Genomic DNA, 12,904 nt, shown 5'->3' on the forward strand with positions numbered 1-12,904 from the left:
ATGTTTTCTTCATCAGCTGAAAAGCTAAAAATCTTACCCTTTGAATTGAATAAATAAAGAATACATGAGTAAATAGAATAAACCCTTAAAGCAATCACAGATAAACGTCTAAAGACCATGTTATGATTGACATAGCGCCTGTAAATCACTTCGCAAACATGGATGAGAGGGGCTTGCGAGCCAGTACTTGAACAAGAATATCACTATGAAGGTCTTTCTTCCTCTTGCTCCCCCTCCATCTCTCCCCCCTCTCTTTCTTTCTCTCTGTACTATATTACAATATTATTTTGGGATGAAATAATAATAATAATAATAATAATAATAATAATAATAATAATAATAATAATAATAATAATAATAATAATAATAATAATAATAATAATAATAATAATAATAACAAGCAGCATTGCTGGGGACGGCACGAATCCTGAGAAAAGTACTGGAAGTCTAAGGTTCCAGGATGGAACTTGACGTGATATTAATCTCCAAGAGATATCTTGTGAAGATAGAGATAACAATGATAATAATAACAGTTAATATCTATAGCGCACTTACTGCTGGATTCAAAGCGTTATGTGAGATGTCATCCCTGGTCGGCATAGGAGATAAAATGTGCACAAATTACCAGGCAGTGACAGTATAAGGAGTCCAGTGAATGCAAAGTTACAAATTGCAAATATTTCTTCACAAACCATGCTATACAAATCGTTTTATACTGCTGTTCAAGTCATACATAAGTGTATATACCCTCCCCATTTGCAAAAGGAGAACATTATAGCAGCAGCAATATAATATAGGGGTATAGCAGCGTACTAGTAGTAGTACAGTAAATCGCGTTTAAGTTGTTGTGTTGTCGGTGGTTGTAGAGGCTACTGTTGTTTTAACGTCATTCTATGACACGAAGTAATATAATTACAAATAACTGGTTAAGTAAGTGAACCATTTTTCTGAGTCCTGTCAAGCCTTGATAAAATATTGTGCCTCATTGTGAAACCCAACCATCGACATAGATTATAAATGAAATTAGCACAACTAGTCTGCGTGTCGATTAAGGGGATACAAATATGATTGTTCTAACGTGATACATTATATCATATTCCAGTATCCGCCATGCCAGTATTCTCCGAGTGAAGAGCAATGGTAACCCCTACCTTAACTCTCTGCATGCCACATTTTTTGCCTGCCCATAGGTTTGTGCACACTAAATGACTCATTGGCCCAAAAAGGGTTAATCATGACGTTATGTACATGTATATAGTTTTTGGTTTGTTTGTCCAATAACGTAGTTCGGCGGCTCCAGCTCAGTTTCTTCTTCTTCGTCAAAAGTCACCTGGAAGTCAATTTACGCACAAGCCACAGAAATACCCATTTTGACCCTGAGAATGGTAGAGACTAACTGGAATTAATGCGCAAATCTCCTTGAATTTTACAACTCATCGGCATCGTTTGAAGTTTGATTAGGGAACTCGCTGTCATTGGTTTCAGGGTGCGGCATTCGTGTGGCATGCAGGTGCGACTTGTGATACGTTGAACATATAACCATGTTTTACGAGTTTTCCTTCTTTTTTCCGCACAGACAGACCCCGCCGGCTTTTACGAGAAGTTTGTTTCGGGTATAAACAGGCGCCCGATCCTCTCACGAATTGCGGCGCAAAACAACCCGCCATCGTCATATCGCCGCTTTTACGACGTTGCTCATGAGCATTTGTAACAAGCGGTCTTTCTGGGGGCACAGAAATTAATTTTCGTTTCGCTATAGTGCAGCCACCTCTCTCCCAGACATTTCTTTAATGCCATATCAGCTTCATGAAAAGTCGGCGCTTAATTAACGCTGCATCCCGACTTGATGAAGCCGCCACGATGTTGGACTTTCCGGAAAATTATTTCCCAACCCGGCTCTTAAAAGCCTGTTGTATCGATATTTGTTCCGTTGATATGAAAGTCATATAATTCACAAATGGGCAACTTAAAGTACACAATTCCGATATTCTTAGCACAGCAAATATTTCATTTGGTCTGCAAACTTCTACGTGTCTGGATTGTTGGAGGACTGGTAAAGCTTATAACGAGGATCTCGGTCACGCTGGGGGAATCATAGTATCAAAAAGTTCTTCAATAAAATGTAAGCGAGCGGGGAACCTTAGGGTACTGGGGAGGACCTGCTATGAAGTTACTGTCATTTTCATATTGTAAACGTAAAAAATCAAATGAGCTTTCTAAACGTAAAGTTGACGGATACTGAATGTTCAATGTCGTATATAGGTCAGTGAGAAATGACCACTTCCAGGTGCAAAAGGTCGGCTGGATAATTTTGCCTGACGGTGTTCTTATTTTGCTGGCTGTAATGTGTGCAACATAATAATGATATGATACGATTAATAGGATCAAAATAAAGACACCGTCATCTTAAACTAAAGGTCACGTTTCACACTTACTACGTCTAAAAAACAAAAAAAAAAAACATTATTTGTTGAACTCGAGTCAGCCAAACATTCGAAAATTTACTGTGAGATTGTATCTTACAACTTTGTGCCTTTCTTAAAATCAACTCATTTGGGGAAATCTTTTTGTAAGGATATGTCTAATCGAAGACTAACCAATGATATCTTGCCCCAAAAACAATGTAAAGATAATATTACGCTGAGCTTTCAAAATTACGTGTTTATGTATTAGTGATAACCAATTTTGTTAGTGTTTGTTGGATATAAAGATATGGATAGAAAACTGACATCAATCGTATTGTATGTATATTAGCTGCCAAAAGAAACAAAAATCAATGAACAAACGAAATTCAAACAAAATGTTCTGACTGTAAACCGACCAAAATAAACTCACCGGCATTACGGTCAGGGTGTCCTAGTGACAACATGTAAAATGGACATCAAAGGCACCGCAATGTTTACTTCCGTTGGTGAGTGGGCAGCAGGAGATGTCCGTGTAACTTATAACATAATGGGGACAGTCTCTCCCCCATTCATTCTGTACCTGTGTGTCTTTCTCTCTTTCTATCTCTCTCTCTCTATCTCTCCGTCTCGTCTCTGGTTATACCTTTTATCTGTCTTTCCTTCTGTCTGTATGTATGTCCCCCCTTCTCTCCGTATATCTGTCCACGTACTTACTCTGCCTGTCTCACCAACTCTGTGTCTGCATATTATGGTTCACCCATTGTCCGTCTGTCTGTCTGTCTGTTCGTCTGTCTGTCCGTTTGTTTGTCTGTCTGTCTGTTTGTTTGTTTGTCTCTCTGTCCTTATCTCGCTCCCCTTCATTCTGCCTGTTTGTCTCTCCCCCTATATATTCCCTCTCTCTATATGTCTGTCCGTCCGTCCTATCACGTACCTTCTGTCTCTCCGACTCTATGTCTGTACCGGTTTATCCTCTTTCCTCTGTCCCCCCCCCCCCCTCCCTCTCTCCATCTCTCTTCCCATCTTCTTTCTTCTCCTTATTTCCCATTGGGCAAGTGGGGCAGTTTTATGTATCTATACCTGTCTTTGTGATATTTTGTTATTACTTTTCCTTTGTTGTTATTGTTTCCATTTACACACCAAGGATCATCTCTGTTTGACGGATGAAGACACATCTGAAACATGGTCTAAGTCGAATTGACAAGGTAAATACCTTTTTTTCTTTTTTTAAAGAGGGACGAATAATGAGCGAAACACGAATAAGTTGCAAGGGGCGTTTAGACTGCACAGGTTTGACTCTTTTTGTTTCTTTTTAACTTTGTGCTTTGGTTTGCTGTGTTCAAAAGTGGGCCTCAGGCTGCTTGCAGTTCTGGGCGCAGCGAAGAGAGTTGTGTCTGTATTTTTTTTTTTCATAGGAATACTAAAACATTCCCGAAAGTTCTCTATTAGACGAAGAAAAGACATTATAATGACAACATGTTCATGTTGGTTTGGGCGTAGGGGTTCGCATACATTCAATTAAAGCTACTGATCGTTGTCTTGCTGTAACGAAACATTGTAGGCCTGTAAGAAGCAAACTGCTGTGAAATTAGCGAACGTCAGATCTACACCGAACGCTAAGACGACGCTAAATAGGCAAAAAATGGCGTTCTGCACACGCGCAAGACAGCCGTTTCCATTGTTCAACCCGGGAGGCTGCATCGTCTTCGGCAGCTAAGGTTTCTCGCAGATCTACAGCTCACTATTGATAGAACACAATAAAGCATGTGCCTCATGATTATATTAGATTATGTCTGATTATGAAGAGAGCCATGAGTGGAGAATCGAGTACACCCATTCATGAATGTCTGGTGTTGAAAATTCCCTTGCAATGCCCCAAGTCAAAATTTTTCTTCGAAGTCATGGTAACATTCGATATCAATGACATGCAATTCATACTGAAATCAGAGCTCAAATTCATTTCAACGGAAAGTGCAATTAGATAGTCCATCTTATGATTCTTTTGATTCTTTCCTTGAGTGTTGAGATCCAAAATATTTCATTACGACAAGGATAACGTGGAGAAATGCCTACGTGATTTGCTACTTACATTATGATAATATAAAGTGAACCGTTCCTTTTCGGGGATTCCCATCCAATGATACCCTGATGATGATATATTAAAGTTGCACATTGCTGGGAATGGCGTGTTGTCGAAGCGTCTATAGGCATTTATTTGTGCGTGGTGGTCCCAAAACTTTATCATACAGAAATTAAATGCGAAATAACATAAAAGCAAATCGCTTATATCGACTGCATCAGTATTGTTACGGGCGCTGTTTGTGTATCAACAGGGATCTTAGAATGAAAGAGATGGCGGTCATAAATTGGGCACGGGCACATTTGAAATGATAAGGGTCACATAGAATACTGTTGCGGCAAACAAAACATGGATGAGGACAGGCGGTGTTTCTTTGTGAGTACATCGAGGTGTTCAGACTCCATAATAATACATCGTATTATGACAGGTGCGATGAAGCGTTCGCGATATCACAATAGCATTATAAGAGGAATAGAGTATGCGTTAGAATCCATTCGATCGGTGAGTTATACGGTTTATGACAGGATACAGCTTTGCGGGCTAGATGATATTCTAGATTGATTTTATTATGATTCGAGACCCTAACATTTAATATATATATATATATATATATATATATATATATATATATATATATATATATATATATGTATATATATATATATATATATATATATATATATATATATATAGATATATAGATATATAGATATATATATATATATATATATATATATATATATATATATATATATATATATATATATGTATAAAATAACAAGTCGTGACCTTGTGACAGGAAACAAATAAATGGAACCGTATCAGGGATAGTCTTGATTTTTAAAAGAGGCGAGACTATGCAGTATCACTATGCCTCAAAATTTAGCAGATTCTGAAACTAATTTGTTGAATCTTTATTAGAGTGGACTCTGTTTTTCATATGAACATTCCGCATCAGAGTTTGATGTTCTCAGTCACCCAGGGAACACGATAACGTACCTAGCGACCCTACTTTTAATTGGCGACGAGCATCCTTTGTGAAATGTCGTTTTGCCCCTTATTAACATAAACCCGATAGGGATTGTCGACTGGTTATTGATAAGCAGAAGCTATATACGAGTCACACATCATTAAACTAGGTTTAGGGGTTGTTGTCTTAGATCGGCAAAGTTGAATGAATGAAAGGAACCGAAGAAATGGTTTAAAGAGATTACTGAACGCATCATGGACTGATTTCGGTATAAACCAACCCCCTGTACACCAGTTGTACACAGTCATCTCACGGACGCTGACGGAATCACCAAAGATCAGCAACAGAAATCGGTTGTGCAGTGACAAACTTTGATTGAATAGAAATGCATTTTTTGTTGACAGGAACACATTTCGAGAATTATAAAGATGTTGGGTTGGAGATCCTCATTCTACTTTCACGACAATCGGTTCGTTTTCTTTATTAAACCTGTAACTCCTACATGGTTGAGTTTAATCGCAACCGTACATTAAGAAAATTGCGGAAGGAAATAATATCACTGGGTTTCTCTGGAGGAGAAAGAAAAAATGGATGTAGAATTGAACTGAATTGATAGGATTATCCTTCAGAATGGACCGTATAGTTTGAAAGTGGCAACTATTCATATTCATAGATTTCGTATAGGCGTAGACATGCACGTACATGTATCTTATCACAACCAAATAAAAGGGAATAGGCCTAAAGAGAAAGAAAATAAGAGAAACGCGTGATCATGATGCGACGATGGAAAAGAGAGAACACGAAATTTTCTCATTTGTCAATATTATTTGCATAATGTGTCTGTGAAAATGAATGGCAAAAAAAGTGTGTCAGAAAGAGTGTGTCAGATGAAGTGGGTCAGGAAATGGCGTAACCCGTCAAATGCTCTTTCATTATGCTACAAAGAATCAAATCATGTTGAATTCTCTTCATATTTTCTTTATCGTTGTCCTGCGGTGACGTCACAAACTGTTGACGTCTTCCCATAGAGCGATCGTGGCACCGAAACGTTAAAGATTCGTAACATCTGAACGGATTGTCCGTTTTTATTCTGAACTTCACATGATGTGTTTTACTAATATTGCTGAATTCAATCAATCGATATAGGCCTAATTAGGTACCAATTTCTTGTAAAGATATATTCTAAGCCCCAATCTTATGATAATGATAATTATATCGTGACCACTGTCCTTCACAACACAATCGAATCGACTTCTTCAAGGTCCCGTTCCATTCCTCATCCGGGCAGGAGACTCGTGTGAGAGCATGGTGGACACAATCAAGCACGTTGACGCATAGAGTGCATGGGAGCAAGCGACTGGGCTATCGGATGTATCTCAGACGTGTTTATGACAACTGGGAAACAGAAACAATTAGCATGCGATTAGCAAACAGATTTTCTGATTAGACCGTTTGGCGATATCCAGGTTTTTCCGGTATACAGCAGAGATTATTTTGCTACAGCTCATTAATAATTATCCACATCAACTCGCTCGCGACGGATAGAAAATCTTTGTCACTTGGCACCCAGTACAGGTAATAATAGGGGTATTGTTACTGCAGTGAAGATGGTGCAGGGCCCATAGACAGAAATTAATATTTTCTTAATACAGACAAATTCTATTTAAAAAAAAAAAACAGAGAAGGATCTACTTTCTGATGCAATGTAAGACTCTCCGATATAGTGTAAACAAAACTGGACAACTGACATTGACTGAGTATAATAATGTCCTTTCGTTCTGTGAGAATCTTCTTCACAGATTCACACTTCACCACTCCCAGAAAATTGTTCACATCAAGACAAGTGAGACAATCCCGGAACGCGGCAGGTAAAACTTTACTCAAATCCCACTGGCTGACCGGTGGGTTGATACGAGATGCCTCCTCATTAGCGACCATTATCTGGGATTTCCAAATCTTCTGTGACGCCCGTTTATCTCTCCTAATTACAATGATGTTTAGACTTAAACGGACTATTTGTTTGCTCCGGCTGTTTTGTCAATTTGCCCAATATAGGCTTACCACGCCGGCGAGCTCGGCCCGGACCCATCACCGCCAGGGGAATCCTTGCATCATCCGCTCACCAGAGAGCAACCTCATCAGCCGTTGATGGGCAGTGCATCACATCTCCATCACTATTTGTCAAATTTCGAGGATAAACAGGGTGTTGTTAGAAAACAAAACAGCCTTATAACCTGTTTATCTCTAACCCTGGTGCGCATCGTAGTGCTCTTGTTCTGTTATACGACCGGAGGCTGTACGGTGATGCTACGTGATTCTATGACAAACGCCCTTTGATGTTTATAGGCGGAGTTTTAGGAGCGTAATACGTGTAATATGAGCTTTGTTAATTTTACTTGTAGCACTTAGGAAGTAATAAACGACAGAGTAAGGCAAGTTCAATATAATGCACGCAGGTACATCGCGTGTTTTTAGGAGTTCCTCCTGAAATTTGCCGCCCCCCCCCCCCCCAAGTGTAAACATAATTATTCAAACATGCACTGCTTCCTTTGCGGCCACCTAAAACAAATCAATTGAAATCAGAATTTAATCACCCTTCTAGCCCCAACAAATTACATTAATGATTATAAGAGTATTGAATGATAGTAAGTAATGATAGGGCCCGCCTAAATGTGTAGCGACACATATTAGTCTTTGCTTCCGGCTATAGGTTGATGGATGGAATGATGCACGGAAGTTTAAATTTCTAGTGTTGGCCTGCCTTTGGAGGATTCCATGAAGACCCTGCATCTTTTCAAAGATAAGACTTGCATCATTTTACCCCGATCCTCAATGTGAAATCCGATTATGGACCAAACTGGGCTATCCACGTTAATCATACTGCCATATTCTCATGCCCTATACAATTCGTCTCTTCAGAATGTATATCGTTAGGGGCAGGATAGACAATCTTTGAGCGGTTGCTATGTTGTACAATAGTCAAAGATATACACACGCACATAATAACCCCCAATCACATAAAAATGCAGCAGCCTACACCACCAAACATATACCAGCAAGACTGCCAACATTTCACATTAACCTATATAAGGCATACTATTAGTGTAGGTTCCAAATATCAATCAGGGAGAAACGCATGTGCTACACTGTACAAGCATCTCAATGGACAAAAATGATTCCCGAATTAGGGAGGCCATTATCATTCCTTTACTCAGGGCCTTTTGAAGGATACTTCATTTTCTTTGAATGTCTTCATGTCTTCGTATGTCTTCCTGCGGAATGAAGGAGGAGGTTTTATTTGGCAGCTCCCTAGTAGCGGAGACGTCTCCTGGAATGTTGCAGAGTCTCCGAGGAGTAGCGAGATTATCGAACATGTTTGAATTTTTCGGGGACTATTTCCAGTCTCCAGCTGGTCGCGTCGCGTCGACGTCTCCGCAAAGTTTCCACGAAGTCTCATTCACGTCGCGGCCAATTCGCCGGAGATTGATTTTATTCGCTAGGTCTTCGAGACGTCAACATGACTTTTGCGGAGGCCCGCTGACCTACCGGAAACGTCACAGTGACGTCTCATCGACTTTCAGACAAATTAATTATCACCTTATTTGGAGACGTCTCTGAAGTCGCCGTGAAATCGCCTTCTTGGTGAGAGCATGGAGCTACTAAAACAGCCCCATGGTGAGAGCGTGAGCCATTTTTTTTTTTGGTCTATTGTGTCGCACGACTGATCAGTGGCGGCAGTCGCGGCGAAGTCTCCTCCAGTGAGATCCACGCATTAGGACCTACTAGTGTCCATCCGACCTAAGCTTGGTACAGTGTATTAGCATGGAACTACCGGCAGCTCCATGGTATAAGAGAGCTTTAGATTTTCGCGAAGCGGACGTTTGGGGGTGAGGGGGGGGGGGAACCTGTTATCCGAATGCGCAAAACAGCTTATAAAAATGGATCTCGCGTCGTCTGAGTTTTGCGTTCTTGACCATGTTTGGGCTCACACCTGTGAATAAAATGGAATGTCCCAGACCCCTCCACAAATTCGTACCAAAGATACCAAAATAAATGAAGAAAAAAAATCAATTAAAAGTCATTAATGCAGTTTGGCGCAAAACTGAATAGCTGCAGGTATTGAGTATGAATTCCTGTACAAACTGCATTTTGGTTTGAAGATGAAAGCTTTTCTCATGGAATTTGAAGGGACTATATTTCATTGGGTGCGTGTACGGAAAATAGGTGAATTTTTTAGAGAAAAGAACTCGTACTCTGGCTTTGCGGACCCTTGGACAGAGTTTGAGCCGAAGAACATGCCTTGGAAATTTGATGGATGACAGGGTATATAGCTCACTTATCCATGTTAGTGAAGATGAAACACCTCATTTCTCCCTGCTATTTTTCAGAAATTTTTATAAATTTTAACACACGTCTCTGTGAGGAATTATTTACCCGTATGAGCCCTTCTGCGTCCCCTCAACTCACGATGCAGAGAGCTACTTGATGCAATTATCATGTGGGGGCGCCATTTTACATTTTACGGGCTGCGTCCACGGGCAGAACTTGAGTTCTATCTGTGGCTGCGTCATCTAAAGCCACTATACATGTACCAGGGAGAGAGAACGGCCAACGCAATCGTCGTCTTAAAGGAGACCTCCGGATGATTTTCAGATTTTTACATTTGAACAACTATAAATTAGTTATACTGAGCATAGATTTTCAGAATTCATGATAATTGGGATGAAGATGAGAATATTTTCAAAATTTAGAACAAATTGCAATGAACAAGGATGATGACATGGCAGAGTCACTATAAGAATGCATGAGTTGGGGCTCAAGGAAGCAGAACAAAAGAAGAAGGCATGCATAGATTATACACAGGTGAACTCACAAGGAAGCAGTATTGTAATGGAATTACACTTTTACATTTCTGAAATATGTGAACCTCCTATGTCATCATCCTTGTTCAGTGTAATTTGTGTAAGGTTTTTAAAAGTATTGTTTCTCTGCTCAAGCACCACAATGAATTCCACAAATCTATATGTGGAGTTGTTGATTTATATACTACATGATGTGAAATTATGAAAATCGTCTGGAATGTCCCTTTAACGTCCGTGCCGCAAATCTAAAGTTCCCTAGTATACTGTCATACATGGCCGGCGGCCCCCCCCCCCCCCCCCCACACACACACACTTTTTTTCCGCTTGTCAGCTGAAGAAACCCGAAGTGGAAGGAAAAAGATGAGCTGAAGACTTTTTTTTTTTTTGCTTTGAATTGTTAGCTCATGAAACCCGGAAATGCCCCCCCCCCCCCCCACTTTTGAAAACCCTCTGCCGGCCCTGGTATAAGGTATATCTTAAGCTCATTAGACTAGTCTACTAGTATGACAAGCATGTCTTATTCCTGATTTATGCCTTGAAACTGTTAGTACATGTACCGCTGGAAAGTTATAGCCCATTCCATGTTAGATTTAGGTGTAATGATGAGAGAACAGGATGTACAATCGAAACGTCTGTGTTTTACCATGGGCTCCATGGTTTTACCACGACAGCGAGAATGGTTATTGTCAAGTTAGTAGGCAAATCTAATTATGCCATGATACCACGGGTTCCCAAGCCTTCCGTCACTTGCTCAGGTGTCCACTAAATTCAAGTTCTAGTACTTCACGAAGAAATAACTACTTAACAAACTTACGAGTACAGTACATGTTGTAGACAGATAATTATCTGGCAAATAATCATGGATGGGGTTACAGCTTTTGTATGCAAGTTTTGTAATTTTTTAGACATAAGCCATTGGGGGAGCGCTGTGGGGTGAACACATAAACCATGAATCTCTCACTTGCACATGTCATCACGACTGATATTAATGCTTCGTGAAAATGTGTGCAATTTACAAATCTCATAATTCTATTAGGGTGAATATATGTGTATGTACATATATACAATGTATATATATATATATATGAAATTGGCAGCAAAACTTGCACATAGACGTGGCTGATGTCGGGTTGCACCCCTTTATTCAAGCTTTCGGGCGAAATGCTCTTCTTCAGGATCTACACAGTCAATAACAACAACGTATATACAAAATTAACCTAAATATTAAATCATACTAAATTTCAATATTAAACATTCCTAAATATTCTCAACATATCAATAAATACAAAACATACATAATTACAACACATTTTTAAACAAAAAACAAACGATCATACTATTACTAAATACAATCTCGGAACAAAACTTACTGTATTGGTGCTGAGTGCGGTCATGTGATGTTGTCTGTGTAAAAGTTACGGTCGGATGTATCTTATATGTGTTTGTGTGTATGGGGTGGGGGGGGGAGGCGTTTCTATACTGAGGCTCGCTCTCATTTAATCAGTCAAAAACTACCAATACTCAATTTTCAGCCATCCGGCAATATAAAAAATCCAAATTACAATTACAATTTCCACATATTAATACACTTCTTATGATACATACATACATACATACATACATATACACATCCGCGTACATAAGTAATTCATACACCTAAATCTATTTACCCAAATACCTACTTACATACACCCACATTACTTTAACAACAATTCAACCTTCCCAATAATACATATATCATAATTACATATATTCTCAATTCCTATTTACCTAAATAATATTCTTACCATCTCAAATCAAACAACAAAATATTTGTTATATACATCTAAGTTATCTCTACTCATCTATATCTATGTAATATACCTTCGTACAGCATCTACTCAATACTCCCCAATAATTCAAATAATTAATTACAACACATGATAAATTTACATACATACATACATACTTATATCTACTTCTACAATTATTACTCATACATAACAATTTCTAACAATTAATTGTGGTGAATGAGGTGATGTGAAATGGTGGTACATGATGTATTATGATTCCATATGATTCCGTTTGGGTGGAGGGTCTTTAACTTATCAGTCCAGAAGGATTCTCGGCGTAGTGGTGTGTTGTGTGTTTTGCTTCGATGGCTGTGAGTTGTAGGCTGGATAATGACTGTGAGGGCAGATTGAAATGCTTTGTGATGCGGGGTGTGGTAGTTGCATATTTCTGATAGTGTGTTGTTGATTCTTGTGTACAGTGTTGTTTCTGTTTTCCCGACGTACTGTTTATGACAGAGCGAGCATGTTAGGAGGTATATGACGCATGTGGATTTGCAGTTGATGTGTGAAGAGATCTTGAATTGTCTACCTGTGGTTGTGCTTTGGAATGTTGTCTAATTCTACGATGTGTTGGTGGAGGTTGCATTTTCGTTAGTTGCAGCGGTAGAATCCATTAGGTTTGCGTGATGGCGTGCTGGGGGAGGGGTCTTTGGCCCGAACTAAAGGTCTCTTATTGTGCGTCCACGGCGGAAGGAGATGGTAGGGGGTTTGGGGAATAGTTCCCGGGTGTTGTCAGATTGTTGTAGAGTCTGGTGGTG

The sequence above is a fragment of the Diadema setosum genome, chromosome 18, assembly GCF_964275005.1.
Source record: "Diadema setosum chromosome 18, eeDiaSeto1, whole genome shotgun sequence".
NCBI lineage: Eukaryota > Metazoa > Echinodermata > Echinoidea > Diadematoida > Diadematidae > Diadema > Diadema setosum.